Source organism: Chelonia mydas, chromosome 6 (assembly GCF_015237465.2).
Source record: "Chelonia mydas isolate rCheMyd1 chromosome 6, rCheMyd1.pri.v2, whole genome shotgun sequence".
Classification (NCBI taxonomy): domain Eukaryota; kingdom Metazoa; phylum Chordata; order Testudines; family Cheloniidae; genus Chelonia; species Chelonia mydas.
The window spans coordinates 20,959,764-20,977,432 of record NC_051246.2 but is presented as its reverse complement, the minus strand read 5'-3'; the positions used below and the strand labels follow the sequence as shown (position 1 = coordinate 20,977,432).

The following is a 17,669-nucleotide window of genomic DNA, read 5'->3' as shown; positions in this document are numbered from 1 at the left end:
AAGATCTTCAGGAACATCAGCAGAAAGTGGATCATTTCAAGCGATTTGGAGTGCTAGGATGTGTGTAAACCTACCTTCACCGGGAATCTTTCACTCTATAATAGATAAGTGAATGTGCAAATTGTGTGTTTGTGAAGTCTTCCCCTTTGCACTCCGGCACAAAAGCTGGACACAGCTGCAGTCCTTGTGCTCACAGGAACACAGATACTCTTTCCTTGTACTTGTGGGATGCAAGAGCAAGAAGACACTCTGAAAGGATCACGGAGGAGCTGAGTCCTAAAGGGAAGCTGTAACTCATGCCCAGCACAGCCCAGTGAGTAACTCATGAGCTACAGCTCCCCTTTAGGACTCAGCTCCTCCACACTCCCTTCAGAGCTCCCTTCAAGAGAAATTCTAACCAGTTTTAGCTTAGGAATTGGTGCTATTTGTCAACAAGTTGCTATGTCTGAGAGTCACCACGCAAAGGCAATTTTAAAGCCCTTTGCTGAGACCATGTTAAAGATGCCAGCCTGAACCAGTGCTGGATGAGCCATTTAGCGCTCTCATTAAAATAGCATGATTTGTGGGTTCTAAATGTATTTTTCTGGGATCTGTATGCTGGCTTGATCAGGGCAGGAAATGGTTTTCCCATCCTGTGAACATTTTTGAAATTTCAAAAATGAAACGGAGACCTCTGAAAATGTTCACAAACAAGAAGAGACAGACAACCCACCCCCAAGTAGCCACTAGCTCAGTGGTTGGGACACTCTGCTGGGCTACGGGCCACCAAGATTCAAGTCCCTACTCTCAAAAATTCAGGCAGATTCAGTCTCTCAGATATGTGTCCCGACCACTGGGCCATTGGCTATTGGGGGTGGGGTTGGGTTCTCTCTCTCTCTGGTTTTGACCAGAAATTCCACGCTGGACGTCAGAAGGCTTCCTGACGAAAGTTTAGTTGAAAATGCTACATTATTGCGAAAAGTGTCTTTTTTTGACGAATAGGCATTTTCTGATGAAAAACCTGTTTTGTTGAAAAATTTCCAACCCGCTCTAGTAGAGTGCATTGAAAAGGGCTGTTTTTGAAAGCCTATTCTGCCACCTTTCTCATGATGGATATTAATTTATCCAATGAGTAACCTCCCATAAGTCAATAGAACTACTCCAGGAATAAGGTTCTACTCAGCGTGAGTAAGGATGACAGAATTAGGCCCTTAATTCTCTTTTTTTCCCTCCCAGGGCTCATAGACTCATAGAAGATCAGGGTTGGAAGAGATCTCAGGAGGTCATCTAGTCCAACCCCCTGCTCAGAGCAGGAACAACCCCAACTAAACCATCCTAGCCAGGGCTTTGTCAAGCTGGGCCTTAAAAACCTCTAAGGAAGGAGATTCCACCACCTCCCTAGGTAACCCATTCCAGTGCTTCACCACCCTCCTAGTGAAACAGTGTTTCCTAATACTATATAGGGAGAGTAAAATAGTTGTGCCAACCAAATTTGTTTCTATTTCTCAAGGTCCAAGGAGAGAAATCACTCTCTGTTAACAAGATAAGAGAACATTGTTACTGGTTAGGGATGTTTTGTTTCTTTGATCCCATTATCCTCTCTAACATTCAAGGGTATTAAGTTAAAATTATTTGTCATAGCAACATAGGAATTGCCAGACTGGATCAGATCCAATGTACATCGAATCCAGTATCCTGTCTCTGACCGTGGCCAGCACCAGATGCTGCAGAAGAAGGTGTAAGAACCCTGCATTAGGCTGATGTGGGACAATCTACTGGCTGACCCTCATTTAAATCCCCTCCTACTCTCTCATCGTTAGAGATCGCTTAAACATGAGGTTTAATATCGCTGCCCAAAAGAGTTAGCATTAACTGTTACAGCTCCGGATATTCTTCATGGCTACACAATTGTCCAATCCTTTTTTGAATCTTGCTACATTCTTGGCCTCAGCAGTACCATGTGGGGCCAAGTTCCACAGTCTAATCACACAGCGTGTGAAAAAGTATTTCCTTTTATCATTGCTGAATTTGCCACCTTTTGGGTGAAATCCTGGAAGTCAGTGGGAGTTTTGCAATTGACTTCAGCTGAACCATGATATCACCCTTTAATTTCATCGAAGGGCCCCTTAGTCCTGTGGTATGAGACAAGGAGAACAGAAGTGCTTGATCCACCGTCTCTGTATCATTCATGATTTAACATACTTTTATTATGTTCCCTCTGATTTGTTTCCTTTCTAACATAAACAATTTCAGTCTTTTCAATCTCTCTTCATAGGAGAGTTTTTCCAGGCCCTTGGTCTTTCTCATCACCTTTCTCTGAACCCCCCCCTCGTTCTGCAATATCCTTTCTGAGGACTCTCCACACAGAATTCCAGAGCAGGCCACACTATTGATTTATACAATGACATTAAAATATTATCGGCATTACTCTCCACACCATTTCTTATGCATCCTAACATTTTGTGTGCTGTGTCTGACTGCAGCGGCACATTGAGCAGAGGGCTTCATTGAACTATCTAAAATGATGCCAAGGTTACTTGTCATCACACAAGAAACTCTAATTCCTCCATATGCTTTGACACTGCCGTTTTTCGCTTTCTCCACCAGATGGCTCTCTTTTACCCTTGTAAGGTCAGTATGGCAGTTGTACCGAACTCTATTTCCTTTATAGCTTTTCAGCGTATCCTATTGTGCTTTATGGAATTAGAACACTGCTGTTTGTGTCAGTCAATATAAATTAATTTTGTTATTTTATGTTCTTAGTCTTAAATGTTTCACGGGTCAAATAGCATTTTTCAATTGACCACCTGTCTATTTCTAAAGTGCCCGTCACCCTGGTGGTTTCATGCCACTGCTGCAAATCACATTCCACTCTGATCCTGGTTCTCAAAGGATTTGTGGGACTGAGCAGGATTTGTGAAAGTCTGAACTGCAGGCAGCGTCCTGTGAATAAAGCTGACTGAAATTTCCTGAACTAATTTGTTGTTGTTGAAAAACAGGCATTTTTCTAAGCAGAAAAACGTCTTTCTTTGGCAAAGCTGATCTCCAGTGATGTTATGCTAGGCCTGGAACCTACTTTGTGGGATTTTAATCAGTTTATTCATGTAAAATCTGTTTTCCCCTAAAAGAAAGGGTATACATGGTTTGTTTCATCATTTGCCATTTCTAAAAGGAGATGATGCGTGATTTTAAGCAAGTGGGAAAGGGTGAAAATCTCCTAAAGCGATATTCTGCTGACGTTGTCAGAGATGATCTTCAGGATTGTAGTCTTCATCACCACTATAGTCTTCATCGCCACTGTAGTCTTCATCGCCATTATAGCCCTCTTCATCACCCTTGTCATCTCCATCTCTCTTAATAGATTCTCCATTCAAGCTAGTGAGGAAGAAGCACGAGGATGTTGTGAATATGTCATCAGTACCCGAGATCACAGCCCCTGCTCCCACGGCCACGCACACCACTGTGGTCACATACATGTGGTCTGTGGTGCTACTGGAAATGCACTTTTGGGCCGAAAGTGATTTTAATCTCTGTGCTCCCCCAGGAGCAAGGTCTGCCATGCGTGTGATGGAACCATGTATATCTCCCCATTTATCTTCTCTTTTAACCCCCCCCACCCTTCCGGCCAGTGTCTGTCAAGCAGAAAAGACTAGCTGGGATATTCTTTAGAGTCTATCTGTGGAATTCCTTAGTCAGCTGCAGGAGTTCTTATTGACTGATACCAGCCACACGCTCACCATGAGTGCACTGTCTCCTCGGCATCCTCAGACCCTGCCTGCTGGGAGAATGGCAGACTGGGATTAAGAAAACGGAACCCCTTGAATGGAAACAGAGAGCATGATCACAAGACTACTGGCCTGGCCCCATTCTCAGACACCCGCATTGGGGACGTGGGATAATTCAAAGCACAAATAAGTGGAAGGGCCTACTCTAGTGGGAGTTAGCGGCGGGATTGATCTGGAGAAAAAGGGCCAGATTCCCTAGCCTGATTCATTCCCTCTCTGCTACTCTAATGGTGCAAAGGGGACAGAAACTGAAGCTGGGCCCATCTTCCCTGTTGGAGATTTCCCAAGCATATGGGAGTCCATAATAGATCCAGTGTAGCTGGATCCTATACCATGCCCCTGTAGAACCCAGCATAGGGGGTGTATTGGGGGCAGGGAGAGTTGGGAAGGAGGGTGAAACCAAAAACCAGAAACACCTGTTAGTCATTTCTTATGACTTCTTTCTTTCTGACTATGTCAGGGCAGCCAGGGGTCACTTACAGCAGTGGATGCAGCTTACAGCTTGCGCTTCTCACTGCATCATGCAGCCGTTTCATTCCCGAATCTCCCAGCACATCTTGATTGATATTCAGCTCTGTCAGAGACTGGTTTGTTGTTATGACAACAGAGAGATCTTCGCAACAAGCAGGGGTCAGACCACACCCCGTCAGCCTGCAAGAGACAGGGACATGCCAACACAGGCATACCATGCCTGGTGTACCCCCACATTTGAAGCCAAATTCATCCCTGAAGTAGCTCAGAGTTCTACCAGGGATCAATGTGTCCAATGCATTCATAGCTTCATAGATTTTCAGGCCAGAAAGAGCCATTATGATCATCCAGAGGCAGACTTGCAAAGGTACAAATGGTCGGTAGGTGCCAAACTCCCACTGGTTTTCAATGAGGCTTAGGCACGTAATTACCATTTGTGCCTTTGAAAATTTCCCTTCTAGTCTGACCTCCTGCATAAGGCCGGCCACAGAATTTCACTCGCATCTCGGTTGTGATCCCTGCATTTAGGCCGATAACATGAGGATGAGCCAGAACATATCATTTAGGATGACATGTTATCTTGATTTAAAGGCTCCAAGAGTTGGAGAATCCAGCACATCCCTGAGCAGTCTGTTCCAGTGGTTAATTACCCGCATAGTTAAAAAGTTGTGTTCCTCAGGAGATTATTTTATGTCATAATTCAGTGAGAAACATCAGCGATTTCACAAAAACAATGAGGGGACCTCCTTGTTGTTTTTGCTGATACAGACGAACACGGCCACCCCTCTGAAACCTGTCACCATGCAAGGCAGTGATTTGACAGTGTGTGGTGCACGTACTTCCCACCGTGTGGATTTCGCTCTGCGAGCACTTGCTGACTGTTCTACTAATTTATTTCGGTGTTATCTGAAGGGGAAAAGTGTTGGCCAAATTCATTCCTGGCCTTATTCCACTGAAGTAAACTGGAGTTAAATCAGGGATTCATTTGCCCCCAGGATTCTGACCATATTAGGTAAAGCTGCTGCCAGCTGAGAGTAGGTATGAAAACCTGACACTTGTCTTTCTACCCTGCTGGGGTTCAGCAGGATGCTCCCCAATTTAAGGTTGGCAATTTTTTTGGGAACGTTGCTAGTGCAATGTAGTCCATTTGAAGCTCTTGACGGTTCTGTACAAATCTATATCTTGGCAAGCTGCTGGCCCAATAGGCTCACACTGAAAGGGTCACCTCTTAATCACTGCATAAGAAAGAGATGGAACCAAAAGCACAAGACAGAGACAGGGTCAGCAGAAAAAACCCAGCAGCCTCTGGAAAGAGGGAGATGCAAGGAACAACATGAGTGATTGTTACAATCTCACAATGCCAGTGTGACTCTAATAGGTGCAAACTGGCATCTGGTTTTGCACATCAGCTGAGGTTTCATTATAGTGCCACCTGGTGGCTTTTGGGCTGTCACTCCTGTTTTTGCTGGAAAGTTGTCCATACAACCTGCCATCCCAGTGGGTAATATTTAATGATTTAGCTGGCAGGCTCCTCATGGGAACCAAGTTTTTGAACGGACCTGGATGGGTTTAGAGGCTGAACTACGTTGACCAGATGTCCCAATTTTATAGGGACAGTCCCAATATTTGGGGTCTTATCTTATATTGGCACCTATTACCCTCCACCCCATCCCAATTTTTTACATTTGCTATCTGGTCATCCTCGGCTGAACATCATTCTCATCCCAGGGCAGAGGCAGTTCTGCTATCGGGGACCTGTGGCACTTCCCTGCTCAGAAGGAGAGACAATAAAACCAGATGTGGACTCATCCCTATTCTCTGCACCATACCCAGATGTTAATTTAACTGACTGGACCCTGCCTAAAATTCTGACCAAGGGCTGGCACGGAGCTGTACCTGTTCTGTGGTCAAACAGAGCATTTCACTCTCCAGAGTGGCCAGTTTGGCACATTTGATGACGACTAAATGCACTCCTCCCCCTTAAAAAGAAAACAGAGACTGTCTACCAGCCTTCAGTGGGGCAAGCTGTGACAAGCTGATTCTGGTATGGATGGGGAATGGATGGGACTGTCTGGTGACTCACATTGCTAAATGCAGAAAGATCCCACTTCTGCCAGAGATCAAGGAATTGCTGGAGATGTTTAATTTAAGCAGCCACACTGTGTTGCCGGAGAAAAACGTGCCCAGATTAGCCAGAAAGAGCAGAGCCAAGACCAGCCAATCACAAAGGAAGCCTCTGGTGTCTTACCTTAGTTTCTGTAGTTTGCAGTCTGGCTGTCTCAGCCCATCACACAGAAGCTTCATTCCTGCATCTCCCAGTTTATTATAGCACATGTCCAGCTCTCTCAGGGACTGGCTTTTACTGAGAACGGCAGAGAGAGCCCCACAACAAGCTCCTGTGAAATAGCAGTTGGACAGCCTGCAGGGGACAGACGGGCAGAGAGGACAGCGATCAGGCCTCGTGAGTCTCCCAGCTTGCCCTGGGGATTCCCATTTCCTGGCACCCTCTGCTGGCCTCCTAAGCAGCTGCTTCAGTTCTCTGCTCTGAGCAGCATCTCTGTGGGTAGAATCCTGGAGGAGTCCAACCCGAGAGGCATTTCCTACCGTGGCAGCCCCGTCCAGCCTACAGACACAGAGGTCTGCATAAAGGAAAGCCCTCTGGTCTCAGTGGGCTCAACCCTGCAACGCTTTCACGTGGGAATCTGTGCTGAAGGATCCAGCCCTTACTCTCTTTATTTGAGATGCTGTAGATAAATCCTTCCGCACCAAATATTCTCTCTCCTGGTACTTCATATTGCTATTGCCCCCGGTCTCATTGGCACTGCACCTCCACCGCCCAGCGGGGGAAACTTACACACATGCCTCTGAAATGAGCAAAGACTAATCAGAGGCTTTTGAGGAAGCCCGGGAACACTCACACGAGCTTCTGTATTTTACAGTTCTCTCGTTTCAGTCCGGCGCACAGATGTTTCACTCCAGAATCCCTCAGCTCGTTATTTCTCAGGTCCAGCTCCATCAGGGTCCGGTTGGTCCTGAGGACAGAGGCAAGGTCATCGCAACAAGCCGCTGTGAGAAGGCAACACTCCAGCCTGCGGGAGAGAGAGAGAAAAGTAACAACCTGTTTCTGCTCCGCTCGCTGCACTGAGGGGACCGGTTTCAGAGGCGATGTGCAAGGTGGTGAAAATTAGATTCCCTAGGTCAGATCCAGTGTCCATTAAAGTGACTCTTTCCTTTGGTTTCAGTGGGCATTGGAGCAGGCCTTCGGGGCTCGGTTCTGCTCCCCTTTACACAAGTGTCACTCCCCTTCATTTCAATGGGTGGTGTACCCCTAAAGCTGACAGCATAGGCTCCGACTCGGCGCCCACCAGCCACAACTGATAGGTTGTGGTGCCGATCAGCTGTTTGGAGCCTGGGAAAGGCATTTGGGGGAGGGCGGAGAGCAGTGAGCAGCAGGTGCCTTGGGGGAGAGGTTGGGGGGGGGGCGGGAAGAGGCGGAGTGAGGGCAGGGCCTCAGGGAGGGGGCAGGAAAAGGCAGATTGAGGGTGGGGCCTTGCGGAAGGGGTGGAGAAGGGATGGAGCATCCCCGGGGAAAAATAAAAGTCAGTGCGTATGGCTGAGAGGACGGGTGATCTTAGAGAGGGTTGAAAGGATTAAGAGTATAATATTTGGCTATAGATTTCCAAATACTGCCTGACTAGCAGGAGCCCCACATCTGAACATGAGGCTGTTTGCCCACGCCTAGATCATTGCCACAGATCATTGGTGAAAAGAGACAAGGAAATACAGTATGAAGAAAATACTCATCTAGACCAGTGGTTACTCACTTTATTTTCTGTAGTTTACAGTTTGGATGCTTCAGTGCTTTGTACAGGAGCTTCACGCCTAAATCTCCCCATTTACTATAGCCCAGGTCCAGCTCTGTCAGGCTCTGGTTTTTAGTGAGCACAGAGGCGAGATCGCCCAAGGAAGTAGCGGTGAGACTGCGACCCCTCAGCCTGCAGGAGACAAAGGGATTCAGAACACACGATGGCTCTTCATTTGAACAAGCCACTTGTGTCCCTCTCACATCTGGGCTCCTAGGAAGCCAAGCTAGGCAGCGCGACACCTGCAGCAAAGGTGTGAGTTGAAATCCAACAGGTCCGAGGGGCATCCAGGCTGTTCCAACGTTAAGGAAACCAGAATAGCTCTAGGAGTGCTGGGATGGACACTGCTACATTCTCTGACAGGTGCCATGTGAGTAGCCTCTTGAATTAGCCTTGGTCCTATAACTGGTGCAGAGGACGAATAGGGCTATGGCCCCAGCCCCATCCCACCATGCCCATTAGAGGACTCCGGTAGCAAAAGTGACACCATGGCTCTTTTCCTTCTCTCCCATTGTGTTCTGGGCATATTGGGACTGGGGCTGCGTGCCCCTTGGGCAAGAGCGTATCAATGGAAGAATCCTTGGTTGGTGCCCTTTTCCCCACTTCCACTTTGTACCCCTAGCCAGCAGCCACAGTCTGGCCCATAACATGCTAGCAATTATTAATCATTGCAATTGATCGTGACCGAGTCAAAGTCCCACCGGGGCTTTATCTCCCTGCATCAGGGCTTGGTAATGTTAAACTTCCACTTTCAAAAGGCGACCAAGGTGTTTGGGACTGGCAAGAGTCCATTTGCCGCCTCCTTCCAGCTCAGAGATCACAGACTTGTGTTTAAACTTTCCTGAGAACGTCTCCTCTGGCCTGAGAGTGCCGCATGGCCATTTTCAGACCACAAGGAGGTTTTCATGAACCTTACTTGGGAATGGAAACCTGGCCTTCTGCTGGAAGGCTGCGTGCAACCTTCACTATAGTGTAACTAGCCGCAGCTCCATAATCCTGGGGCTGAAATCTTCTGAACCGGGTTTCAGGGCTGAGCAGAGGGCTAACGCTGATTCTGAACTGAAGTGAAGAGTTCCTTGTGGATTTAGGTTTCAGTTAGAATGCCATGAATATAACACAGTTATAAAGAAAATCCATGGTTACTTACCCCAGTTTCTGAACATTGCAGTTTTGATGTTTCAGTCCCTTACAGAGCAATTTAATCCCTGTTTCACCCAGTTTGTTACCGCTCAGGTCCAGCTCTTTCAGAGACTGGTTTGTCTTGAGAGCAGAGGCGAGATCCTCACAGCAAGCAGAGGTGAGGCGGCAGCATCCTAACCTGCAAGAGACAGACGTGGTTACTGCTTGTTTTCACCCAGGTGGCCGCCTCCACTTTATTCATATCTGTGTATTCCTGTAAAGAGATGTAGAGCTTGATCCAACGCCTAAAGACTCCTATCATCTTCCCTGGCTTTGGGTCAGGACCTTAGCCAGCTGTATTGTTCTTAAACAAAAGTGATCGCTAGCCATCCTATGGCATGTGTCAAACACCCTGCTGATGTGACATTGACATGGCAGAAGTGTTCCTAGGCAATTTACTGACAGGGGTGAGGGCATGTTCAAGTTTACCAGTACTGAACAAGAGAACAATCTCAAGGCCCACTCCTGGAAACACCTAGGTACATGCTTAATTTTAAGTACATGAGTACTCCCATTAAATTCACATTTAAAACAATAATAGGAAAACTGAAGAACTTCATGTGACGTGGAAGGAATTTCTCTCTTCTAAAAAAGGAAGAGACAGTGTGCGAATGGAAGGCTCATGGGAAGGTGGAATGATTTAGCAGGCCAGAATTTTATGTTTGTAACATGTTTCCTTGCTTTCCCGTGATAATTTGGGGTGTTTTGCAAGCACATTTTTCTATAATTGATTTAAAATAATTAAAGCCATTTTAAAAACAAACAAACACTATGCCAATGTAATAGTGAGACTGAGATTGTAGCAGAAGTCAGAACATTCAGAGTTATGGTTAACTTGTCCCCTGGTGCATGCTTTCTGCTCTCCCCCTTGGCATGCATTCACTATAACGGGGTCTTTCATTATAGGGAAGATGCTTCATAATATTCTGTGTTTAATTAGCAATCCCCAGAGCTGAACTGTAACTGGCTTGTGTTTAATAAAGACTCAGCTGTGAAAAGCTAAGCAGGACCTGGGTAAGTAAACAGGTGAAAGGGAAGACTCTTTAGGGTAGATTTTTCAAAAGAATCTATGTGACATTAGAGAGACAAGTTAGATGAGGTAATTTCTTTTATTGGACCAACTTCTGTGGGTGAAGGAGCCAAACTTTCAGAGCTCTTCTTCAGGGCTGGGAGATGTACTAAGAGTGTCACAGCTAAATACAAGATCAAACAGATAGTTTAGCATAAGTAGTTAGCATATATTCTAATCTGAGGGATCATTCAAGGGGAAGTGGCCCCTGCAGTCAAAGGACAAACAGGGGGGTTAGTGGGTTGCAGATTGTAATAAGCCATAACTCCAGTGTCTTTATTAAGACCATGATTTTTAGTGTCTAGCAAAGTTATGAATTCAAACTCCCAGGCTCATCTTTTGAAGGCCTTGGGCAGGTTTCCTTTGCAGGTGAGGACTGATAGGGGTCAGATGTGGAGTGATCACTTTGTGAAAAGTGTTCACCCACAGGTGAAAGAGTGTTTTTGTCTTTGATCATTTTCCTGTGGGAGTTCATTTGAGAGCGTAGTGATTGTCTTGGGGCCATTGACACTCACTGAATTCCCTTAGGTATTGTACATTTGAAAATTCTTCCTCATGTCAAATGTTTGAGGGGTTTAAAAACCAATCACTGTTGGGTCTTCTTGGTTTGTTAGTAGCATTCTTGGTCAAAATTCTCCTCTGAGATTCTTGCATAGGCTTGCGCTGACTTCAGTGGGAGTTGCTTCCACGTTGACCCATGAATTTTTTCCTCTGGAAGCAAAGCTTCCCATTCAGCTGTGGAGCCCCATGCTAAGTGGGCATTTTCAGGAGCACATCCAGTGTGTCATAGACCTGGACATCTATAAAAACCATTATTCCCGTCAACCAGCTCTTTTTCCGTAGAACATAAATAAACTGCTCTTATTGAATATGGGTGAGGGGAAGTGAAAGAAGAAATCAGGTCTGTTACACTGGTAAAACATATAGGATATACTTAATAACAGAAATACATTTCAAATTAATGCTCTTATCCAGATACAGTGCACAAAATGGCAATAATAAATAATAATGATACATAAATATGTCTAGCTCAAGTAACCTCCGAATTCCTGGGTCTTTATCACTAACACATCATGAAGCGAGCTGGTTCCATGTGAATTAGCAGTCACTCTGCTGCTCAGACACTAAACCGCAGTGATACATAGCTGCACATTGCTGCTAAACCCCTGAGAGAACAGCAGCAATGATAGGCCCATTGAAGAGCAAGCACTTACGATATTTTCTTTAGCTTACAGCCTGGATCCTTCAGTGCTTGACACAAAAGGTGAGGTGGGGAATATTTTGGCTCCTTCTCCTCCAACTCCCTGGAAAGAGAGAACAGAAACGTTCCATTTTGGGTGCTGGAAAAAAAATTCCCTCTCATTTCAAGAGGTTGGCTCAGTAGTTTTTATTCTGGAGCAGACAATTCAATAATTTTTGTAAAAAATAACCCTTTTAAACATTATCGGATGCAACTACCCCTTTATTCTGATGCCAGATTAGTAAATGGGGGATTGCTGGCATCAGAAATGTGTATTTTGAAAAGTGTAAGTGAGGTGGGCTTATTTGACAGGCTAGGGAATTGAAGGTGTCTGTTTTTGGCGAGGACAAAGATCCTGAACAAAAGCCCATTAACGTTTATGGAAAGACTCTCATGTTGACTTGAATAGCACTGGGTCAAGATTGTGGCAATGTAAGCAGTGGCAATGTCTCATCAGTACAATGTATTGAGTAAGGACCTCTGGATTTAGGCCAATGAAAATATGGCATTATACTGGAATGGTTGACAGGTCCACCTGCACTCTGACAAGAGCAGGTGCTATTGTAACTACACACACTGGATATTCATCTCAATAAACTGACACACTCACCAAGGAACTAACTTTTGTAGCACTGACTCTTTTCTTTCCTCCTGCTCTTCCAGTCCAAACGTACAACCGTTCAGAGAGAGCGACTGCTCGTTACGACAATTCTTTATGCAAAATGAAAGAACCATGTGGTCGATTTTTGTAAAGTGAATATTGCTCAGACCAATTTCTTGGAAACAATCCATTGCACTTTTGACAAACTCTTCTTCCTGAATCTCGCATAAACAGTGAAGCAACTCAAGCTGGAACTGCTTTTCCTCGAGGGATCTGAAGGTCAGACCGCAGCTTCTTTTTGCTACAGATCCAAACCACTTCAATAAATTCTGTTTAATTTCAGGTGAAATTTTACAGCCAAAGATTTTCTCTGTGTGATTCATTCTCTCTTTGTTTAAGAGACCAAACAGGAAACGTACCATTAAGGTAAAAGAATTGTCTCTAGATTTTCCATAATTTTTCAAAATTTCATTCACATCTTTTTTCAGAGTCACTGAATCACACCCTTTTTCTTTATCTTCCACCAGGACATAGAACAAAGCTGCAAAGAACTCTTGGAAACTTAAGTGAATGAAGCTGTAGACACTTTCAAAGCCGATATCTTTTTGGAAAATATTCTTAGTGAGAAAGAGGGACTGAATGTCAGATCCATCCAAACCATGCTTCCTCGCATCGTCTTCTTCAAAGAGTATTTTATTGTTTAAGATCCCATCTGCTGCTAGGGAGCATAGCTTCTTCAAGTCAGTGTGTACGGATTCCTTTGAATTGGAATGGTTCTCTAATAAACTGGACAGAAAGAGCATGTATACCGAGGTGGTTGTTTTTGAGCTTTTGGCCAGATCTTCTCCGCTCTCCATCTGTTGTTTCATCACTGTGCACAGGATCCAGCACACGATGGGAGCAAAGCACATGGTGAAGAGCATTTCATTCTCTTTTACAAAATCTAGAGCTTGTTTTGCTTGTATGGCATTTGCAAAGAACTTGCGGAAATACTCCTTCCTGTCATCTTCAGAGAATCCCAGGATTGTTGCAATATGGGGAAACTTCAGACACTGCCGGAGTTTATCCAGAGCAGTTGGTCTCGTAGTGATTATTAAGTAGGATTTTGGAAGAATCGTTTTCCTTAATAAACTGCTCAGTATGATTTCTACTGGCTTTGCCTGAAAGGGATCAGTGCACAGACTACTTTCTTGCTGATCAAAGGAAAATTTAAGTACATCAAAACCATCAATTATGAACAAAAGCTTCTCTGGATTCATCAAAATATCTTTGATGGGTGCATTTCTGTCAGGACAATTGTTTAAAATCAGATCTGCGACACTTTGACGCTCAGAAATACAGTTCATTTCCCTGCTATTGATGTAGAAGATGTAATCAAACTTGCCAGGATAGAGTTTTCCAAATGCCCAGTCTACCATGAGCTTCTTGGCTAACATTGTTTTTCCAATCCCAGCAGCTCCCTGCAGCACAATGGTTCTCAGTGGTGTTTGCCTGTTTCCACTAGCATCAAATAAAGTCTCCAGTTTAGTAGAACTAGCTCGCTTTGCCATGATTTCTGCATGCTCTTTCCCTTTGGCTCTTATTTCATGCTTTCTCGCCTTCTGGTCACGATGTTCCTTTACAATCAGCAGCTTTGTGTATCTTGTGTTTAGTTCCACACACTCTCCAACTTGATTGTTCCTCTCTTCTATTAATTGGTATTTTTCTCGTATATGTTCCTTATACTTTGGTCTGTAATCTAATTCAATGATATGGACCATCAGAATCCGTGAATGCAGAAATTCAGGAAAAAAAAAGACAGATTATTAATGAGTTTCATGGTAGTGCTATTCAGATGCATATGAATCCCAGATTCTAGTTAATAAGGGGAATAACAGATCATATTGCTGGGGGGTGGGGTGGAATTTCAGATGATGGAAAATAGATATTTTGAAATTAAAATTTAAAAATTAAATTCAGCTGAACATTGACTATACTAGTGAAATGTTTCCAGAGATAGAGGTTCTTCAATATGGAGAGATGTGGGGCGTAGAAGGGAAAATATCTACATGCAATTTAATAGATGATGTTTAAAAGTAGAATGACTCCTTCTATTTCAATGGGTTTTGGATCATCCCCCAACTCAGTTACTCATGAATTTGAGAATTTGGAAAACACACTGGGCCAAATTCTGGTCTCTGTAACACCAGACTAAATCAGAGAAATGACTTAATTACAATTAGTCTAGATTTACACTGGTGTACCTGAGATGAGATTCTGTCCCCAAATGACTATTATTTTGTCTAGTGATACACTGAACACTTGATAGATGCACTGTAACGTCTGCAACGCTGCTAATAACTGGGTACAATTTTCAGCATGTATGTCCCATACGTTACCTTGTGTCATTTTCAAACTCAGAGTTGCAACAGATAGAGATCGAGCAGATTGAGGCTGAACCAAAACTGAAAGAGAAATAACATGGGGTTAGTATGAGTCTCAGAGAAATGAGATGGGCATGAGCCACCTATCAATGGATCTCCACTCCTTTTGTGGGAATGATACTTACAGAGCCAAGACTCAATCCTCTTGTTCTCGTTAAATATCAAGGGTGCTCACAGGAATAGGGGAAGTACATTCTAAAGAAACTTCATTACACTTTGGCCAGTTGCAGTGTGGGCCAGGAAGTGATGAATCCTGTGATGGGGCATCTTCCCCACACTGGCCCTGATAGGGTTAAAACCCAGCCTACAGGGCTGCAAAGAAACAGCCAATTAGGGCAGTGGCTGCAGCCAATTAGGGCGGTGGCTGGACCAGCCAAAAAGGAAACTGCAGGCCAGAACAAGGAGTCTGCTGTAGGAAGCCCAAAGGAGGGGACTAGTTTCCTAGAGGGTTGCAGAGACTAGCACTGTGAACAGGGCTGCTAGGGCTTGCAGGCCCGAGGCCCTGAAAAGAGGGTGAAGGAGCCAGAGGCAGGAGCTGAAGGTGCTGGGGCTGCAGGGAAGTGGCCCAGGGAATTGAGACAGACTAGTATAGAAAGAAAGGAGGGGCAGCGGGAAGCTGTTGTTTAGAGGGTCCCTGGGCTGGGACCCAGAGTAGTGGGTGAGGCTGGGTCTCCCCTTCCCACTCGCTGCTGAAGAAGCAGCCCGGCTATGGACTGCCAAGCCGCTGCGAGGAGCAGTTAGGCTGTTGCAGAAGGAGTCCCCACGGAAGGGGGGAACCCGGACTGTGACATGGCCGGAGGGCTGTGAGGCAGTGAGACTGGACCTGCAGTAGGTCTGCAGGCGGAGACGAGGACGGGAGAGCCACCACCACCGGACCCATGCCTGCTGACCAGTGCTAATTCCTGAAACGGCCAGCGGGAGGCGCCAGCGTGGTGAGAGACCCTGTGACAAATCCTTAAAATATGAGTCCAAAGTAACAGAATAATACTTCAGGTGGCGTGGAAGGGGAAAGTGCATCGTTTTCAAACTAGTGTAACTCATAAAAATGGCAAAACCAATTTTATGCAAATTGTCCTTATTTTCTCAATGAGCTGAGATCATCTTGGACACCTTAGAATCATAGAATATCAGGGTTGGAAGGGACCTCAGAAAGTCATCTAGTCCAACCCCCTGCTCAAAGCAGGACCAATCCTCAATTTTTGCCCTATATCCCTAAATGGCCCCCTCAAGGATTGAACTCACAACCCTGAGTTTAGCAGGCTAAAGCTCAAACCACTGAGCAATCCCTCCCCCCTTGGCTGAGAAGGTTACGAAGCATGTGGGTGGGCGAGGCAGAGGGCCTAGAAAAGGGGGGATAAGAATGGAAGGGGAAAACATCGGTAACTGTAGCACTCATCAGCTTTGGTCTATATAGTGAGGTCCAGCAACTCTGAGCCACTGAGCCACCCGCAGGCAGTGGTGTCAGGCTGCTGGAAATCGGAGCCGTCCCTGGGGCTGTTAAAATTCACGCCAAGGGCCTGGGTCCTAGAGAGGCCCCAAATCCAGGTGGTGCACGTGTGGCTTAAAGCTACCCTTGTTGTCCACTCCTGAGCTGTGTGTTCCATGCTGTGTTTCCTGAGAGCACAGAATCTACCCTGTGGACTTCAGTGGGAGCAGGATCAAACTCTGTGTCATGTGCAGATCTGTTTAGCGCCTGTGTGATGGGCTGTGCTTTCTCCCACATAAAAATAAAATGTGGGATGTGACCATGCAACCTGGAAGCGCAGTAGGAGCAGAATCAGGCTCTTACAATAGCATTCTGCTTCTCGCAGGTCTCTCTCTTTCTCAGTTACCCGTATGGTGTCTGTCTATATTTTACATAACTACTTATGTAGAAATGTATGATACACTAACTACAGCTGATTCATGGCCTAAGAAATGCAGTGCTCATCTAGAGAACATGCAATAAGAGCTACTAATAAAAAAGAGGCACAATTGTTTCACAGTCATTCTAGAAACATATTATGGACCAAATTTTCAAAGAGCAGCATCCCTTTTACTGGTGCAAATTGATGTATAGGTGCAAATCTGGGGACTCCCAGTGGGTTCAAAGCAAGTTGTTAGAGGTGCAAATGCTCTGATTTAGACCTGCAGTTATGGGGCCGCCCTTTTTGCAGGTGCAAAAAAGGAGGCTGGAGTTTTGCAAGTTAACCCCATATGTGTCTTTGCCTTGACTGGTGACTCCCACCGGTTTCCTCAGGGTTTTGGAATCCATTAGGTGGCTTTAGCTTGCTGCTGCAGCTCCTGGAGCTGCAGTGGGGAATATTAATGAAGAAGGACTCACAGGGGTAGCAGCCGCGTTAGATTTTTTTTGTACCTGTCTCTTTTTCCTCTTGGAGTTTCACGGCAGAGTTTTTCAGACCGATCTTGGTGAAGATTTCGATCGCTACGTTCGCTGCACTGTCTTCGCCATAGAACTCTATCAGGAGGCTGGCCACGTCCATTTCGTCAGCATTCTCCAGCTTGCCCCGGGGGATTTTACGTTTCGCTCCCTCATAGCGAAAATCAGATAATTTGTGCCTAAATTTTTTAAAATCTTTCTTTTCAAGATCCTCCAGTTCCTGCACGAGGATGTCAGTCAGGGTCTTGTCTCCACTCATCGTATTAGGAATGGTCTGAAACTGAATCAAGAACATTAGAAGATTAAAGCTGAACTCCATCAGACTTTTAAAACCAAGAGACATCAGAAAGTTGCAGTCACTGCACAAAACAAACACCTTCCCATGGAACCAAAGGAAGAGGCTTAGCAGACATTATCATCTGCACTGTGGATTACTAGAGATTTCTTGTAACACTTATTTTCCTACCTTACTCTTTACAGTATAGGTATTGTCATGGCAGATCAGATCAGTGATCCATATAGTCTGGGATCCTGCCTCCAGCACGGGCAGCCCCTGAGGCTTCAGAAAAACATCTAAACCTCTTGTAATGGACAATTATTGAATGACCTCTCCATAGGACTTTCTTCCTATCCTCCATCAATTAGAGCCTGACGACTGTCATAAAGCAGGAAAGTTTAA

At 45.2% G+C, this 17,669-nt stretch overlaps 1 pseudogene; it reads right to left on the bottom strand.

Moving 5' to 3' along the window:
* Nucleotides 1-1,342: 1,342 nt before the first annotated feature.
* On the bottom strand, nt 1,343-17,249 carry LOC102947137 (annotated as a pseudogene).
* Nucleotides 17,250-17,669: the final 420 nt, after the last annotated feature.